At 35.2% G+C, this 20108-nt stretch overlaps 1 long non-coding RNA gene across 1 annotated transcript in view; it reads left to right on the forward strand.

Moving 5' to 3' along the window:
* Positions 1-405: 405 nt before the first annotated feature.
* Positions 406-20108, forward strand: part of LOC103884049 — a 40566-nt gene continuing 20863 nt past the window's right edge. Inside the window, exons 1-2 of the long non-coding RNA XR_004184410.1 lie at positions 406-1935; positions 14695-14761. This is a non-coding gene — a long non-coding RNA (uncharacterized LOC103884049). The remainder of the gene's footprint in view (positions 1936-14694; positions 14762-20108) is intronic.

The following is a 20108-nucleotide window of genomic DNA, read 5'->3' on the forward strand; positions in this document are numbered from 1 at the left end:
CAATTTATTACAGCCACTACTTGTGCTGCTGCTGTGGCTGCGGCTGCTGGTCACATGGGGTGAGGGGTGTATTTTTGCTACTGAAATGTAGAAATGTGCACTGGCACATGGTACATTTTTTCTTACGTCAAAATAGAATAGTAGAAAGATTCAAAGACTGTGTGAATCAGGTGATGATAGCTTCTAATACCAAGGCTGGCATTCACTTTGACGTTAAGTAAATAAATTAATCTTTCTGTTTCCTAGTCTTTTGTAAAATGGAGGTATTAATAATTCTATCTTGAGGATTTACTGGGAAGGTAAATAAAAGTAATAGTAGAAGTCCTAGTAAATTAAGGAAGATGTTTGTATATAAAGCATTATTTAAAAAATATGTACACACACATACACACATTTTTTTTTTTTTTTTGCCTCCCTGCAAGTCTGCAAGGCAACGTATGTAATGAAATTAAGCCTCTTGCAATGGGGCTTTGTATTCTCTGACTTTCATTGATGCACTTCTCTCCTGCCTCTGTTATCACTCTTGGCAATGCAAGAATGAGGTTCAAAATCCTAAGCCAAATTAATACTTAATTGGACTTACATAAGTACTATATTAAAGTTGAAATATATAATTATAGCAATGATGGACTAATACGTGATAATGTTATCAAGAGTTTAATATTGTTCTAGTGATTTCTTAATATTAAATGACATTATTATTGGTTTTAATCAAACAATAAGAAAAAAAGCTAAATTTCAAAAATACTATTTTATAAGCACCAACAAATTTTGTTGAGATACTTCTCTAAAGGAAGCATTTTAGTTTCTAGAACCTGGAATTTCTATTGCAAATTAAAGAATCTGTGTTATTAGCATGGCCATTTACAGTTGAGCCATGACATTTTAAACTGAGATAGAGACTTGGTTGCTTTTCACAGAAACATTGAACACCTACTCTGTGCAATACTCTGTACTTGGTAATGTAGGAGACATAAAAATATTTAAATATTGTTTAAAAAATGTACCTTGAGAGAAACACTGATAAAGAGAAATGGGAGTGAAAGAAATAATGAAAGTAAATAAATCGTTTGTCTAAGATTGAAAACTAGTAAAGCCAAGACGCAAAACGAACTGTAGATTTACTCTATTGTTCTACCATGCTCCTCTGTATCATTAAGCTTAATTGCAAAGAGTGACCTTATCTAGTTACAAAGTTGGGTTTTTTTTTTCTGATTAGTTTCATACTTTGCACATCAAAAGAAGAAAATAAGGTATTTGAAATGTTTCACCCTATTAAGAAACAACTTTAATGACTGAACCAACATAGTGTATTATTAGGACATATTCCTAACCTTGCCCCTTTCTTTCTATCTTTGTTCATTATAGCATCATCCCACTACACTCCAGCCCCTATCATCAGCAATCCATGCAGGTAGTAGACTTATCTGTGGCTTCTATGTAAGCTCAGTGTTTACGGAGTAAAATTGTTCCTCATCCAAGGGATTTTTTTACTTACTTAAACCAATTATATAAGCTGCCATGTTTTCTTTGAACAGTTTGACAAATACTGTCTTTTATTGGTTAGAAAAAGAAAGTGGCCCAAAGCATTTATACCTCTTTAGCATGTACTGTTTGAAAGTTTGAGCATGACATGAGATAGGATGCTTTGGAATCCTCGATACCATTTCTTCCTCTGGCACATGTGATGCAGCAGCAAGACAGAGTATTATTTCCTTGCTGGAATAACATAAAGCCTAGTCAGCCAAGGCAATTTCACAGTGCCTGACCAAAACACCTTGGCTGCTGCTCCCACGCAGGGAGACTTTTTGGCTGAGAACGAGGGCTTGAGTCAGTGATTGCTGAATGCCCTATATTTGGCATTCTACTGTTCATATAAACAGGGAGAAAAGAGCAGACGTTCATGACTGTAGCTTTACTGACTGAGAGATTTTGGTGAGTAAACGTCTACCTTGTTAACTCCATTGGGCCTTTTGGTGGGGGGGAGGCGGTCAATATCTTTCACCTGCTCATTTTGAAGTTCTAGTTGATGTTGACAGTTCTTTGATATTTATTGATAAAATACCACATTGACATTTCTTTCTCAATTTACTCTGTTGTGTGGATTCAGGAGTACCCCTTTAGTGCAGTATTTCTCTATGATTACTTCTTATATTTAATTTATTTTTTTTCACCCAGACAGAATTTCTTACATTTATGCTCCAGATTTCCAGACTCATATTCATTTAGTATTTGTTCCTTGCTTAGCACAGTGCTGAATATAGAACAAACATTCATTAACTTTTTAATGGATCGATTGACTAATTGATTTCACTTGCCATTGACTGTCACAATGGAAGTAATGAATAGGTATTTACAGTGGACAAATTAGCTCCATTTGTAAGGGCATGGTGCTGTTGCTTACTGGGAGAGGGTCAGTGTTGGTCCCTAGAAAGACCAATTTGACTTATGAATGTTAGCTATTGTATTCAACCATCCTCTTCTTAAAATTGTGAACCTAATTGCAAGAAAAAGCCTGTAATGAAATCAACAGCAAAAAGCAACAGCCTAAGGGTATGTCCCCAAATGGTGGTTCAATAATGACCTTAACAAATTACATATTTGAAAGCAAGTAGAATAATAAAATAAATTTCTTTATCTCGCTGCTTTCTTTACCCTCACCATATTTTTTGTTCTTTCTTCAAAAAGTAATGATCGAGTCTCTACATGAGCCAGACAGACACAGTACTAACAGGAAGAGCTATAAGGGCAAAAGAGGCACACCCTGACTCTGCCTGCATTTCAGTGGAAGAGTCAGACAAGCAGAATTATAATCAGGTCCCTATGCAATGTCACTGGAACATATAATCCAGAGTCAACTGACTGGAGGTGGTGGGAGGAGCTAATCAAGTAAGAGGGAATGAGTGCATTTGTGGAGGGAATACCTTGGGAAAGGCCCAGAGGTAGGGAAAAGAGAGGCAGATTAGGAGAACCAAAATAATGTTAACACAAAGTTGGGGTCAGGAGCAACAGGAATGAGAGTTGACATTGAAGTGTTATAAATGAACCACGTTATTGTAAAAACATTAAGACTTTACTCCAAAGTAATGAAAAAGAATGGGGATTTTCAGCAGAAGCATGGCATGCTCAAATTTGTGTTTTTAACGCTTCCCACTGATGGGGCTGGGAGCTGGGGGAAGACAGGAGGCATGGAGATAGGGGATTGACAGAGAGGATTGAAATCGTTAAAATGAATTTGAAGCATATCACCAGGACTGGAGTCTGGCTAAATGTAGGGAGTTTAGGGGAGAGTGAGTCAAAGGTATATATATCTGAATCAAGGGAAGGTAGCACCACTCACTAAAATAGGAATCAGAGAAGCAAGATCAAGTTAAAAAAAAGGAAGTTCATGGATTCAATTTCAGCTTTGATGAATTTGAAATGCAGAAAACGCATTTCAGCCAAAATGCAAAACAGATCTTTCTTGTTCGTAATGACCTTGTAATTGTAATTCACATATTCATAGGCATTCATTTTTATATTGCTCTTTTTTGCCTTCATTCCTATCAATCATTATAGTCAAAGTTACCTACTCTGCTTAAACAAAGGCTGTGAGGTACACAAAGGAATACAGGCAATCTCCTTGAGGTGTTAAGAGCATGGATAGGTAGATAAGATCTACATTGAAAAACCAATTAGGTAACAAAAAGAGTCATGTTTAGGGAAGGGTATATATATACACCCTGTAACAAGTGCTGTTAGATATATGCCTTTTCTGTTTGTAACATATGTATATACAACTATTTATGTAATATATGTATATATCACATATATATGCCTTTTCTACTTGTAATATATGTATATATATAAAAACATATATGCAATATGTGTATATGTAACAGGTATGTGTATGCCTTTTCTATTTGTAATATATGTATATATAACAAACAATACCTGTTATAGGATGTCAAATAACGGAGAGGTTGAACTGAACTGGGGAAAACTTCATGCATAAACTAGGACTTGATATTGGTTTCAATAAGGTAAAGACGGGGAAAGATGCTAGATAAGGGCATTTCTAATTTGGGGACAGAAAGCAAGGGAAAATAGGCTATTTTATCTATAGTTTTAATATAATGTATGCCTTAAAATATGGTACTACCTAAGCAAATAACTTGCTTATAATGTTGGTTGTAAAAAGAATGACAGCTTACCAATAGACAGCCATCCAGTTGTATAATTTTAACTTCTAGCCCTACTGTCTTTCTCATATGTAGAATGTTTATTAAACTGGCAATGAAGGATGCAATTCGCTTAGGAAAAACCAGAGGAGGGAGTTGCTGTACATAAATTTGATCTGCCCTGCCTATGCCTCTAATTTCTTGAACAGCGATATGCAAGCAAGTTCATTGAAGACTTGTTCTCTCTGTAGTTATTAATAAATATTTGATAAATTATTAATGTGAGACCATTGATTGAAATATTGCTGTATTTATTTATTTATTTTAATTGAACTTTTAAGTGTTATACAAGTAAACTTGTGTCATGGGAGCTTGTTATACAGATTATTTCATCACCCAGGTATTAAGGCTAGTACCTATTAGTTACTTTTCCTGATCCTCTCTCTTTTCCCACTCGCCACCCTCCAATAAGCCCCGGTGTCTATTCTTCCCTTCTATATCCATGTATTCTCATCATTTAACTCCCAGTTATAAGTGAACACTCAGTATGTGGTTTTCTATTCCTGCATTATTTTGCTAAGGATAATGGCCTCCAGCCCCACCCATGTTCCTGCAAAAGACATAATCTTGTTCTTTTTTATGGATGCATGGTATTCCATAGTGTATATGTATCACATTTTCTTTCTCCAGTCTACCAACATTGCTATATTTAAAGTAGACAAGAAGAGTTAAAATAAAAAAACCACTTACTTGCTGGGAAAATGTGGTCTAAAGGCCAATAACTTAGAACAGTGCTATTCAATAGTAATATAAAGAGAGCCACAAATACAATTTTAAATTTTCTAGTAGGCACATTTAGAAAAATAAAGGAAACAGGTAAAATGAATAATATATTTATTTATGTTGGTAGATCTGAAATATAATTTTAACACATAATCAAAATATGTATGTATACCTAATCATAAAAATGTATTCGTGTGGTATTTTACATTCTTTCATTTTTCATATTAACTGTAAAATGCACTATTTATTTATACATATAGTACATCTCAATTCAAACTAGGTACATTTGAAGTCCTCAAGAGCCACAGAAGGCCACTATATTGGATAGCAGAGGCTTAGAGTGGAAAGCCTCTTATGTTTGGATTGTAATGGTCAGGTTGCTTATTACTGCACACATTCAGTCTGCTCCAAAGATGAGTGCTTTGACTTCTTTGTAAAAAGAATTCTCAGAAGCAGAAGAAATAAGAAAACATAAAAGGGAATTAACTACTATTAAACATCTGGGCTCCAGGCAAAGGGCTGGATATTTTATATTTATTCTTTCATTAGTCACCACAACAGCCGTTTGTAGTGAGATAAGCACATGTAAATAAATCCATACACAGACAGACATATAAGCAAATAAACAATTAAGTATTGCACAACAAACCCAATGGACAAAAAAAAATGGAAATTCAGAAATTTAGTAAGTTGTTTAAGATTACATAGCTGGTAAGTGGCAGAACCATGAGTCACAGTCTGACTCTAAAGCTGATGCACTGTCTACTATGCTTTGCTGTCTCTTAAGGCATATCCCTGGTTTTTCTCAAACTTTCAGTGAACAGTGAATCAGCACATGATTGTGCAGTGGAGAATAAGCTTTTAGCAAGATCTTGTAATAGAAATGACATCAAGAACCGAATCATTGTAAAGACATGTTACTGGACCAGGCTCCTGGTAGATCCTAACATTTAATTACAAGAAAGTAGTTCCAGTGGATTACTCAGGAGAAGCAAATGGGAACTTTGTGAAGGTAAATCAAAAGAATGGATTTTATCTGAACAAAGAGTAAGCACATCTCAACTTTCATCCAGGTTTGCATTTAATTCACTAATGTATCATAACTCACTTAGAAGATTTGCTATTCCAAACATCTGAGAAGTGAAAGGAGGGAGTTAACATACAGCATTATGTAAACATTATTGAAAAAATAAATGTATTGGGTTTACCTTCTTTCCTTTCTATTCTACCCATACAGCCCTACAACCATACTGAGAGTTTAGCCCTGGAGACATCTTCCCATATAATCTGGCATAGAAGAGTGGTTATCACAACTTTAGCATGGATAAGTCATCTGGAAAACTGATAAAACACAATTTCCTGGTCCCTATCTTCAGAGATTTTGATTCAGTGGGTCTGAGAAGAGACTTGATAATCTGTATTTCCAGTAAACTCTAATGAGATGCTGATGCTCCTGGTCCATGGACCACACTTCTGAGCTGCACTGGTTTACACAGTGAGGGATAGATGATGTAGTTTAATCATAAAGTCCGTTTGTCCTTTGCTAACTGGTCAGCTGCTTCTGGATTCCCTGAACTTCCTCCCTTTGACTCTTTTTTTCCTGAACTCTGTAGATAGATTCAGCAAGTAAGACTTCAATGTATTCCAAGGAAATGGCAGGAATGACTTCAACAGTCCTTAATTCTTATTTGGATACTGACTTCATGGCCATAGACTACTACATGACAAAGGTAGTTTCAGTGCTGATCAAAGTAAGAGAAATTGCAAAGTGATGATCAAAGAGTTCTAGAATCTACTTGATATGGTAGAGTTATATTCTAGAACGCTGACAAAATAAAATATTAAATTGATAAATATAGTGGTGTCTGAAGAATTGCAATGAATGAGATGAGAGGAAAGTAAGAAATTGTCATGTTTTGATTCTTCAGAAAGAAAGAGAGAGAGAGACAGAGAACAAGAGCTGTTTCCACCAATACCACAGCAGTGCCTTTATTTTGGATTCTTCATAAGTAATGATGTGATTATTTATTAGTAACGATTTATGAATACCATAAGAAAAAACAGAATCATTTAGCTTATTATGGCTTCCCTAAAAATAAGATGTCTTGTTTTCTTGTTTGAGTGGGCTTCTAAACCATGAAATAAGAAAGTGTGGTAAAAAGTAAAAGTAAATTTCAGACATCTATTTTTATCTCTTCCTATGAATATGATGAAGAAACTAACCAGATGTAGGACAAAAACAACTGAATGTCCAATCTAATTGATTATAAGATTTCTGTCCCTCTGGAGGTAGATGGTTATTAGAATGACATACCTTTGTTCTTGGCTTTTTATTCAGTCAAGATGTGAATAAAATATATATGTTATGCTCATCAATTTTATGGATAATAAATTAAAGAAAAAGTGTGACTATTCTGGTTAATAATATTTTTAGGGCTAAAAGAGTGAAAGACTGATTCGAATTAAAAAAAAACAATGCAAGGATTGGTTATATTAGTTAAACATAATATATTTAGAATTAGATAATAACTTATTCTGCTTTGCCTCCACTATTCACATTAGAAATATAATACAGTTGACCCTCTGTATCTGAAAGTTCTGTGCAATCCCCAATCAAAAATATTGTAAAAAAAATTGAAAAAAATAATGTAAAACAATAAAGAATACACATAAAATATAACATTACAACTGTTACATAGCATTTACATTGTATTAGGTATTGCAAGTAATCTAGAGCTGATTTAAAGTATATGGGAGGTTATGTGTAGGTTATATACAAATATTACCTTGTTTTATATGAGACTTAACCATTCACAGACTTTGGTATCCACAGGGATCCTAGAAGCAATTTCCAAATGATACTGAGAAATAACTATTGAGTTGAGCTTTGGGTGACACATTTTATTAGTTTGGTGCAAAAGTCATTGCTGTTTTTACCATTACAAGTAATGTGCAGAAGTAATTGCAGGTTTTGCCATTAAAAGCATTACTTTTAATGGCAAAACCACAATTCTTTTTGCACCAAACTAATATAACATATACAGACAAATAGAACAAGCTCCAAGGATAGTTATTAGGAGAGGTATAGAGTGGGAAGCCGCATCATATCAGGAAATGTCTATACTGTATCCCTTGCTTTAGTGCATTTCAATGCCATCTAGCCACTCATGTCTGCAATTAGATCCTCAGGAGAGATATGACATGGATTATTTTAGCCGAATACGTGTTTACTACTTTCTTCAAAACCTCTGTTTGCTTCCTAGTCTCAGGACAATACTAAAATACATTAGGGATGCCCTTTATTGTGATCCCTTAAAGCAAAACTAGAGCCAGGCCCAAACAACCAGTTAGGTGTCCCTTCCCCATTGTTGTCCCTATGGCTCCTCTCATTCTCCAAATCCAAAGATTTTCTCTTAAGGACAAAGTTTTCCCATGATGACTCGTCTAAAAGTGAAAGTAAAAAAAAAAAAAAAATAGAGCAACAGTGGGAGAAGTACCCACTCCCATCCAAAGTGGCACGTTCATTCAGTGACTTGAGATATTTGAAGTAATATTACTTGAAAAAACATATTTGAATAATTCTGAGGGTAAAACGTGTACACAAATTGGAAGTAGTAGTGAAAGAGATTCTGGCTCAATACAAGAAAGAACTTGAGGGAAAGGACTCTTGGTTTTCTGTATCTTTTCATGGCCTGGGACTGTACATGGCACATAGTAATTTCAAGAAATACTTGTTGATGTGTTGAGTGAGTAATTAAATAAATAAATGACTCAGAAGAGGAAATAGGCTGTTTATGTCAATTATGGGGGATAATCTGGTAAATCATCAGATGATATAACTCTATCACATCTGATTATTTACTTGATTATGCAACTGATTGCATATAACTCTATCACATCTGATTATTTACTTGATTATTCCCCATAATTGGCATTATAGGTAGTTCAGGCATTAAATGGGCCTAAAATTATCTCAAAAATCTGAGAAAATTTGAAATTCTTCTTTAAGTTACTGTCCCTTCTTCTAACAATAATGCCTCTAGCTTCTTTGTTATTTTGGTTCTGGACCAGATGTTCACTTAGATATAATCTAAAGTCAGTTGTAAGTATTCATAGAATTTCTAATCTATAAACACCTTCCCGAGTTTTGTGTTCTGCTGTCATGTGACATATAAAGCAAGATTTCTGACTTACGCAGTTGTGATATATTTTATCAATATTTTAAGTCCAGATGCCATCAGGTGATTAGATAGATCAAATAATAAAGCACATCTTTTGCTACTCAATTCATCTGGGAAAAACCTGCCCTGCCCTCTACTATTTTTCTTGCTCCAAGAAAAGTGATTGGAAAGAGAAAACATTTTGTAGTTAAACATTCCTGGATATAAATTTCAGCTCAGCCGTATTTCGGTTGTATAGCATAAGGCAAGCAACATTACTTTTCTAACTTAGTTTTCTTATCTATGAAATTGAATAAGAGGATATACCTTACATGATTTATATGGATATTAAGTGAGATATTGCACTTTAAGTATCTATTACAATTCCTGGCATACCGCAGACTATAGAAATGGCAAAGGCATTGCTGGTGGTGTTGATAATTATGGATAATTAAGTATCTATTTGCTTCCTCTCCTTCTGTGAAGAAGATCAATTCAATTGGTTTTATGTGAAAAGAACAATCTCAAGGCATTGACTATTTTTAGTATTTCTCATGAGGTTTTATTAAACAGTTTAAACAAGCAGAAAAATAGGTCATTTGCCCATAAACTGCCACGATTTTCAGACTGTTGCCTGTTTTGGAAAGTCAGCATTCATTTCAACCATATTGAAATCATATGCTGAGCAAGTCTACAGTGAAAGGACAACCCAAAGTCATGCTAAGGAAAACATAGCTTGGCCCACGTCCATCCAGCTGTAAATAAATTTGGATTTTTCTTGATGGACAAGAGTCAGGTTTCCTTATTGCCATAGGGAAGAAGAGGTACAAGCTATGAAAGAAGCTTATGTAAAATACTTACACAAGCCTTCTTTGATATGTTAATGAGCTAGATTCTTTGAAATGAAGCCTACTTTTGCCTATACTACTTTTTTAATAAGCATAATGAGCAAGAAACTTAGACTTGGAAAGTCTTTCTTACTTGTCACTAACTTGGTTGCTTCAATTGAAGTACTATGCCAGTTTTAAGCAAAGGAAATGAAGACATCATTGTACAGCAATGCTTATTTTTCTGACTATCTGAAAATTATAAGGATCGTGGTAGAATGGACCTGGTTATGAAGACCATTATTGCCCATGAAGATGGCCAGAATGAATGAGGCTGGCTGGGCTGTACTCCCACTAGGCTCTTAAACCTGAGCACTGGGGTTACCAGTAGGTTGGACATTTAGGTCTGTTGTCATCCAATGACACTGAGTTTACATGGAATAAAAAAGCAAAAGATTTAGCTCTTTTGATTCTGAACTAAATGCTCTCTGGAGACATTGAATGGTTGGCACTAATAATAATAATAATAATAGTAATAATGATAATAAAACCTATTTTAAGTGAACTATCTTATGACATTCAATGCTGAAAATGTAGTCAGGAGCTCAACAAGACTCCAATAGGAGCTGTAAAATTGCAGTTATTGAAAAGTGCAAATATAGTATATCTTTCAAGTATTGAAAACAGACATTCTCCTTGGCAGCTGTCAGAAGAAATGTGTCTTAGCAAATTTCCTGACTGAACTAAAGCATTCAGCATTTACTTAAAGATTTTGAAGCTATGGCCCAAATTGTAATTAGCATACTTGTTACTGGCACTGAATGCCTTCTTTCCAGGAAACAGATGTAAGAGCAAAGCTGAAAGTGATAAAAATTTCATTCTTCATCACTATAGAAAATCATTCAATGATACTTTTTCATTTCTACTCTTGTCATTCACAGCACAATTTTTTTTTTTTACCAATATTTCCTGTTCATGCACAAAAACAAGCAGCAGCTACAGCCCTGAAAATACATGCCTCCATACTGCTAAGATGGCAGGCAGCCCTTGATACACAATTTAATCTGTATCTTGAATGTTCTAATAACATGATCCTTTTGGCTGCAAATGAACCCAGCTGAAAAATTTGAATTGTTGATGTTGAGTTAACATTCAGAGAAAACTCAAAAGTGACAGCCAGCCAGTGGAGTGATAAGATTTGACACTGGTCTAAATCTAAGCAAAATATAATATTTTATTACAGGTTCTTTAAAACATATAAACCTCTCAACTCAGCAGTTGTTTTGGGTTTACCCCAAGATAGACTGAGCAGCTGAAGAAAGAGCCATTACATAGCCAGTCACAGGAGGCTGCCTTCCTTTAACTGGCCAATGAGTGGCTGAGATCTTAGGCTGGCTGGCACTGTTGGCTATATTATTTGCTCAATCAACCATTACAGCTAAAGAGCTCAGTTGGCTAATATTTTTGTTGTTGTTGTTTTGATTTGATTGGACTTGATCAGCAGTTGGAATGAATGTATTAAGTCAGCTGGTTGTACCATTCACTTTGACTCATTATCTGGACTTCAGAGGAGTGAAAAACCACATGGGATTCGTGGTAGACCGAGTAAATGTATGCGGATATCTATGCCTACATAGAAGGACCTATCTCTGCCTTTTAATGTTGCTTTATCTTTGAGTTGGGGTAGGAAATTCTGCAGCTTTTAAAACTTTATTTCTTTCTTACTGGCAGAGATATTTGCAATATTCCCATTGATGCATCATAACCATCATCATCACTATCATTTTTCAGCTTAAACAGCTGAAAGTCCTAGAAAAAGAACAGGAGGATAAAGAATCTTTATTTGTATTCCTTCCCATATTAAGAAATTAGACAAACAGCTTTTTATCTTCCTAGATGAATGGCATACTTTTGCTCTTGAATACATGGTATGTGTTGTTGTTAAACAGAAGAGTGTCTGGTAGCTTTCAATGAAAAATCGGTCAGCTTTTACAGTGGCTGAAATTACAGCTTGACCAAATTTTTCAGTGAATTTGTAGAAACTCCTTATCTCTGCCTCTTTTCTCTTTTTTTCATTTCCTCTCCTCTTTCTCTGTCGTCCCCTCTCTCTCTCTTCACTTTTACTTTTAAACAAACTTCCATTTTCTAGATTATACTCCTATTCACAACTTATTTCTAAATCTAGGGCAGATATTTCTAAGATATCTCTAGGAGTTGATCAAAGAGTTAGATGATCTTTGCTATTATGATAGGCTTAAAAGTTGAAGGTCATAAAGTTTGAGAGTGGAGTGATGATAGAGTCAGTATTTTACTTGATGACTAAAGCTCATAAATGCTTGAGATGATTCTGTTGGTGGGAATACAGAAAAAAGATATGGTAATTCAAGGAATTAATAAAAATAAAGGTTTACATTAAATGGAAAGGGGACTGGTTTACGTATTCACATTCGCAAGTATTGGTTGCGGAAATTAGTATCGAATCTGAGAATGAGCCACCTGATCGGGATATTGTCTGAGCCAGCAGTGGAGTCACTCATCTATGTCACAAATGACTAAGCATTGTGAGTAAGGAAAAGGATGGCATAGCAACCATTTTGGTGTTGGTGAATCCTAGAACCTGGAAAGGGGAAAGGATTACCTTGGCTTATCAGTCAGAGCTGCCCATATGGGATAAGGCCCATATAATTATTATAAAGACCCATGTAATCATAAAGGACCATATAATTTAAGGGCCAAATAGGGCCTGTGAATGTTGAAATTTTCTTTCTAATTAATACTCCTTGTGTCAATTTAATGGTCTTGTGATTGCTCGTATGATTACTGCCCTGATAAAAATATATCAATAGTGAGTGGGTCTCACAAATGGAAACCCAATTCAATAAACATGTATTGAACACCTAATATATGCCAGGTACTGGACTAGGTGCCATGAGCTGAAAGAAATGCGAGATGTCATCTTTACATCCAAAGACTTCACAGTGGTTCAAAGCCACACCACAATTTTTGTAGTTAACTCACAACACTTTTTCCTTTAAGTCAACAATGTATTTTAAAAAGTAAAAGTTATCATGTAACAAAATCACCAGCCTTATAATCAAAGGAAGATGTCTCCATTTTGTCCTTGCCACCAGTGCACATGCACACACACTCCTGCATGCACACAGATGCACACACACACATAGACATGCACGACCCACATTTTCTTTTATTATCTTATTCTTTTTTTTTGAAGCTTAAGAAGGATTCAACTTCTTAGGCTGTGATTGGTTAAATATTTCTGGACATGTATCAATTTTTATATAAAAATCATAACCATCAGTAGGGATGGTACCAGGTTATAACAAAAAAAATCATAACCAGCTACCATTAACAGAGGAATTAGATTGTAACCTCTGTTTTCCTTTGGTGAAATGACACCTCCTTATGTCATGACACAAAATGTTCATTAAAGAAGATTGCATGCCATTAATCCTTTCCTACCATCAGTTTACATACCATTAACATGGTCTTCTCTTTTGGGTTTCTGTATCTTTTTAGGATATATGAAACACTTTTAGTTAAAGGAGTTTTACAGTTCATGTAGCATTTTTAGTGGAAAATTGTTTTCAGAATTATGTTCCATACAAAAGAATATCTTATGGCACCCTTTCTATGTGTACAAACTAAAGAAGTAAATATATAATTCTGTGGGTTTCCTTTAACTACCACGTTATTGTTTATTTCTATACCTACTTATGTACTGGTGATGCCTACTCAAGTAGGTATTTTTCCAGTATATGATAGCATCCAGATTTTACAAGAGCATTTAAATTGGATGAGGCTTTAGAGATCTCTTTACAGATGAGGAAATCAAGGTGCTAAAGGCCTTAGTGACTGCCTTAGTTACTAAGCCAGCTACTGGCTGAGCTGAGACTCATTTCTCTTACTCTTATTATGGGGCTTTGTTTTCTAGGATGTGCCTCACTATATCTGCTCTGGCAAACTGTACCAGGTCTTTCATTCATTCAATAAAGGTTCACAGGGAATCATCTAAATGCATAATGCTACCATCAGCATTGAGGCAGGGGACTAGAGAGTGCTGTAGTTAAGTAACTGCATACAACAGACTATTACTAATGTTGACCTCAGAAAGAGTGCAACAATGTATTAAAGGAAAGAAGGGATAGAATCCTTTTATTTAGAGGTATTCAGGAGATACCTTGCAGAAGTAGGATTTTAGTGGGGAGCTAAATGATCATGAAGAAATTAACCCTTCAAAATAAGAGCACGACAGGACAGTGGTTAGAGAAATTTAAGCGTTCACAGCATGATGGATCCTAATGTGTAACCAAATGAACTTATGTAATAATTTTGAAATTTATGATAGCCACACCCTTTCCAAACAGCGCTTCGAAGTTAACTTATGACTTCAAGGGTTAGACAATCTGCTTGCTTCCACCGTCATACCCCCAAAATCACCTTGTTGGTTGTTCAATGACTTAACCTGTTATCATTTCCAATTCCCTTATATAGATTTGCCTTTTGTTTTGCTTCTACCTTTTATGACAGCACACTCTTAATTTCTCCTGTCACTTTCTGAGTACCTTCTATTAATTTGTTTATATTAGCACTGAATAATTGATTGTGTTCAGTTTTTATAGAGCTTAGTCTCAGAAAAAAATGGGAAAATTAAGATACTACCTTGTCTAGTACTTAAGGTAACGGGGAGTTATTATGAAATGGTTTTGGTGATACAAGTTGTTTTCATTTTCTTTTTTCACACAGATAGAAGTGCAAAACAATATTTGTAGTAGTCCATGCTCACACTGCTATAAGGACTACCCACGACTAGGTAAGTTATCAAGAAAAAGAGGTTTAATTGATTCACAGTTCCATGGCTGGGGAGGCCTCACAATCATGGCAGAAGGCGAAGGAGGAGCAAAATCACATCTTACATAGTGGCAGGCAAGAGAGTGTGCACAAGGGAACTGCCCCTTATAAAACCATCGGATCCTGTGAGACTTATTCACTATCACAAGAACAGCACAGGAAAAACCCATCCCCGTGATTCAGCTACCTCCCACAGGGTCCCTTCCATGACACATGAAGATTGTGGGAGCTACGATTCAAGATGTGCTTCGGGTAGGGACACAGCCAAAACATATCAATATTTAACTGCTATTTCCTCTCGTGTAGTTGAGAATCTGAATAATGTTATATGAGATAGAATGATAGAGTTTCTTTTGCAAATGTCAAAGTAATGCTTGTAAAACAGTGTCATAGATAACCTTATATTGAGGCTTGCCTAGAGATGCAAATGACAAAGATGATCTGTGTTTAATAGTTCTACCTTGGATTAACTTATGTTTCATCAATTTACCTTCTACCTACTGTTCTTAAATTTGCAACATAAAGTTTCTACAGAGTTTGATTAAAATATTGCTATGATAATGATAAACATGATTGTTAGAAACTATAGGACATAATGAAAAACCGTGTCACTTTTTCCTCTACATAATATGAAATAATTACCTTAATGGACTTTTGTTTGAGCTGCCATTATAATTATTGAACACAAGAACTCCACCTTTTCATAGCTGTGGTCTAATACAAATATATCATTGTTGCCCCTTGCAACTAGCTTGCTATGGTAGAAAAGTTTTATGTCTCTATCACCTTGTGAGCCAGTAGAAATAGCTGAAAGGTGTGAAAAGATGATCCCATCTCACTTTCTTACATATCTTCCACAGACGCATCTAAGTGACAGAATCTAATTTTTATCCAAAATCTTAGATACAAAGAACTTTCTAGAAAAAGATGCTGCATTGCATGAAAGCCCATTACAGAACAATGAGCTAGAATTTGAACACACCAATCTACAGTAGGTAACATAATGAGAATACAAGTAAAGAAAACCAGCTAACTCAAGATTCTTAGAAGAAAATCATGCTGAAGTTAGTTACTGCCTGAATAGAGGAAAGCACGTCCTGGGCAGAAGAAGTCATACTTAAAAGATTCTTAGATGAAAGGATGTAACGCTGAGGAGATTGAAAGTAGTTTGGTATGCTGAGAGGGTAGAAACACTAGAAAAGGGACTGAAGATGAGGTGAGAGACATAAGCAGAGCCAGATGGCTAAAGGCCTGGTAATCATCAGCTCATTAAGAAGTGTTAACTCTTATTCCATAAATTATGGAGGTTCAGCAGGAAGCCTGGTCATTCTCTGTTTCATCCCTACTCTCATTCTAACCAGAATGGAAATTTCCCCTCTTTCACTTTTAATTTCTTGTTTTGGAATAAAACTGGACAAATACTCATGACACCAGGCCTAGGGCAGAGAACCCAGAGACGTGAAGCTTTTATTTTATTCTACCCACCAAGAATAATGAAAAACTATACGTATTCCTACCAATCTGAAGCAAAGGCCCTTATGTCATCAGGGAGCAAGTGATGCAGAATTGTGCTAATTTAATAATATATCAGTTTTTGCAAAATTTTAGAAGAAGAAGCATTTATAGGAATTAAGTACTTTTCACATCCTCTGAGGCAATTGTAAAAATGTTTGATCTTTTTGGAACACATCAAACTGGTTGAAAGGTTATTAACAAAGTGACCGATAACAACAGCAACATCTTATTAATGTAATGACTTCTTCGTACACTTTTAAAGAAGAGCTAAATTAAAAAACTCTTTAAGCACCACCAGTTACCTCCCTTCCTCTCAAGCAGAAACGTAGCTAATACGCCACAATATTATTTGCTATAACTGAAGACAACTATATTAGTGATTACTGTCAATTCTCTACCTTCAATGCCAGGTAGATATTTCCTATATTTAGCCTAAATTCATTCTATATATCTCAGACATTCATTTAAACTAAATTCACTCTATATAACTCAAAATGTATGTGTATGTAAATAATAAATACTTGATTATTAGTGAATGTACAGTAGCATTTCATGACCTAGAGCTGTTGTAATCATCTTAGCCTTTTTCCAGAAAACATCTTAATTTCACATCTTTCTCAAGCCAGAAATTGTTCTCTAACATTTCTTTCTAGTTGATTTTTAAGGTTCTACCTTGTATAGTTAGATGTTAACACAAATAACTTCGACTGCCCTGTCATCAAAATACATGGAGAGCTGTGTATATGTTAATAAGGCCTCTTTCAAAAAATATTTCTGAGTAAAGTGCTTCTTTCCAAGAATGCTGGCAAATTTGAGTAGGCTGCACTTTTTCTAATATTTTATATGCATTAATAGAAGGCACATGTAAGAAAACAAATACACCAAGAAGCTCAATAATTTACCTGTTAGCTTTACTTTGACTATAGCCTTATCAAAAAAGTGAGTTTAGGTCTCTTTTCTTCCAGCCATGTCTTTTTCCCTAAACTCTACTATAACGGAGGGAAAAAAAAAACTTGCTGATTTTTACCCTTATGTATTCAATTCTGCAATTAAAATATGAACTTTTAAACCTAAAAATTCCACTGGAGCATTGGTAAATAGCAGGAGTAACACATATCGAAGGGTGTTCATGTTTCTGGCATGTGAAGCCTCACAGAAGAGGGCTTATTTTATATTGGTCTTTTGTATTTTTACATTTAACTGATTGAGTCAATGGAAACCAGCCCTAATTGTTGCTTTATAGGCGGACGATGTTTTCCATCACTGGCACATACTGAACTAAACCTTCGGGGAGTAAAACAGGGCTGGGCTGCTGTTTTCTGTTACTCTGCAAATCAGAAAAAGATTGGTAGTTCTGATTAATCTTTTATTTCGTTTAGTTGCCTACACAACACCCTGCCAAATTACTTTGTAATAAATAATAAAAGTCACTGAGAACTATGTGTTTATTCTCACCACCAATCCAACAAAAGATTTTCTATAAATGAGTTATTTCTAATATAATATAAAGCTTGAAGAAAATTATTGAAAGCAAATTTGCCTTATGCTTTTATGTTAGTAGAATGTCCAAAACTTAAGAATAAGTTCAACTAATGATGATGTGATTTTAAAGGTTCTAAAAAATTTAAAGCAGCAAAACAAGTCCAAATGTATCTCTTCATGTTGTAAAATGGCATTTAATGAATAAAACTTACTATTAGGGTAAACATGATGTTATTCAGATTCTTCACAACAGTGGACTTCAGAAATCTAATTTGTTGAGTATGTTAGAATAACATTTTTTTAAAATGTGCTAAAATAAAACAAGCATTTGACTCTAAACAAAAAGAGACTGCATTTAATAGCAAACAGAGCACAATGTTGCCATACACACTTTCTCAATGGGAAAATGAGTTAATGAGGTCCTCCTTATGCAAGAACATGAGGAACATCAAACTATGGTTACTACTAAGCACGTGTAGTTCTTTGCAAAACACTAAATTCCTTATATCCATTTTTGTTAATGCTTCCTCAGCACCACCAATCACTACTCCCATTTTTTACAGACGAGGAAGGTAGAAATGAGTAAATTATTTACCCAAGATAGCAAATTAGTTTGTGTCCATGCCAAGATATAGCTGATCAGCAGAGTGATTAAAATATCAAAGGGCCACGGTTCTGTGCCTCTCTTCGTTCCTAGCTGCAGTAATACAGTAGACTTACTGAAACATGATGAACAAAGAATTATTAGCAAATGTGACATCTGGAAGTTGTTTCAATAGTGCAGGATGTTAAAGCAAGTGTGTGGGGGTAATTAATTGATTTAGCACATTTAAGGGAAGTTTCTTCTCAATTACAATACTTGCTGGGAAACAATAGCGCACCAAAAAAACAGCTCTTTTTCTATGGTTAGATTTACCATTATGCCATTTCTTTCTCCCTCAGTAGACGACATAGGCACTTAAGTTGAGGGTTTGAGCTATAAAATTTGTCTTAAAATGCTGGTCAATAGGATATTGGATAACTTTCTGGAAATTTTCAAAAGATCTGCTCCTAATACATTAAATTATATAGCTTCAGATGTATTTAGTTATTTTGCTTAACTGTTACAGTGACTTCCCTCACCTAATAATTCAAACACCTCTTAAACTACTGAACCATTAGGGCATGCCCTGATTCTATAAGCTGCAGGTTACAAGAGTATTTTACACAGTCAAGACCTTTTAGAACTCAAAGCCTTCCTCTATTATATATTAAATGGCTACTTTGCTGAAAGACAAAATGGTACATGAGGGTGAGCCCAGTGGTATTAATGGCTACAAATCACACCAAACCAAAACAAACAAACAAAAATTATAGTCACATCTAGATCCTATGGCAAGAAGAGTTAAATAACCATGCCATAGAGGCTGCTGTGCTTAACTGAGGCTGAAAATAATTGGAAGATAAATGAGTAGATGCAGTGAATTGAAAAAGTCTTATTTGATACTAGCATCAGCCTTGGTTCCCAAGAAAGCACCTTGTTTCATGTTCAGTCTAATAATTAAAGGAAAATAAAGGGAAAAGAATTGTACCAAAGACCAGGATGTGAGTTAGTTGATTGAATGAACATTTATGAGTATCTAGTATGTGCCAGGCACGGGAGTTCACAGACATATAAACAAGTAATTGCAAGATAAAGGGAGAAAAGGCAATAAGAAAGTGGTGTGAGAGTGCACCAGGCAGCGACTGAGCCCTGGGAGAGGAAAGATTCAGAGAAGATCACATTTCTGCTGACAGAGGGCAATGTGTACACAGACTCAGAGTGAGACAAAGGAAGTGTCACCTGGAAAGGCCATCCAAGTCCTTCATAGTATTTTATCGGTTTGTTTGTTTGTTTGTTTGTTTTTCCTGGCGAATTCAGTACATTTCAGTCTATACTCAGCCCTGCGGACTTAATCATTCAGTCTCTTTAGTGTTCCAGATTTAAAAGAATGGGTAACATAAATGCAGACCAGCAAACCTCACTTACAAAACACAATATAAGGAAATAGAATTCCAATTTATTTATCTACTATGATAAATCTAATTTATTTGCCCAAAACTTTTGTGTCATCCTATACAGAGAAGTCTGTCCCCATGTGAAAGACTAGGATGATCAAAAATTGCTTTGTGAGATCAGAGGAGGGTCATCTGCTTTAAATGCAGAATGCATGTGAGCCTTTCACCGTGATAACATGAAGAGTGTGTCCCTATGTCAGTGACATCCTGGCCCACAGGACACTCTCTCCTTATAAAATGTTTATGGCCAAACTTATGTCCTCTTGCTTCCCCTC

Source organism: Papio anubis, chromosome 6 (assembly GCF_008728515.1).
Source record: "Papio anubis isolate 15944 chromosome 6, Panubis1.0, whole genome shotgun sequence".
NCBI classification, from domain to species: domain Eukaryota; kingdom Metazoa; phylum Chordata; class Mammalia; order Primates; family Cercopithecidae; genus Papio; species Papio anubis.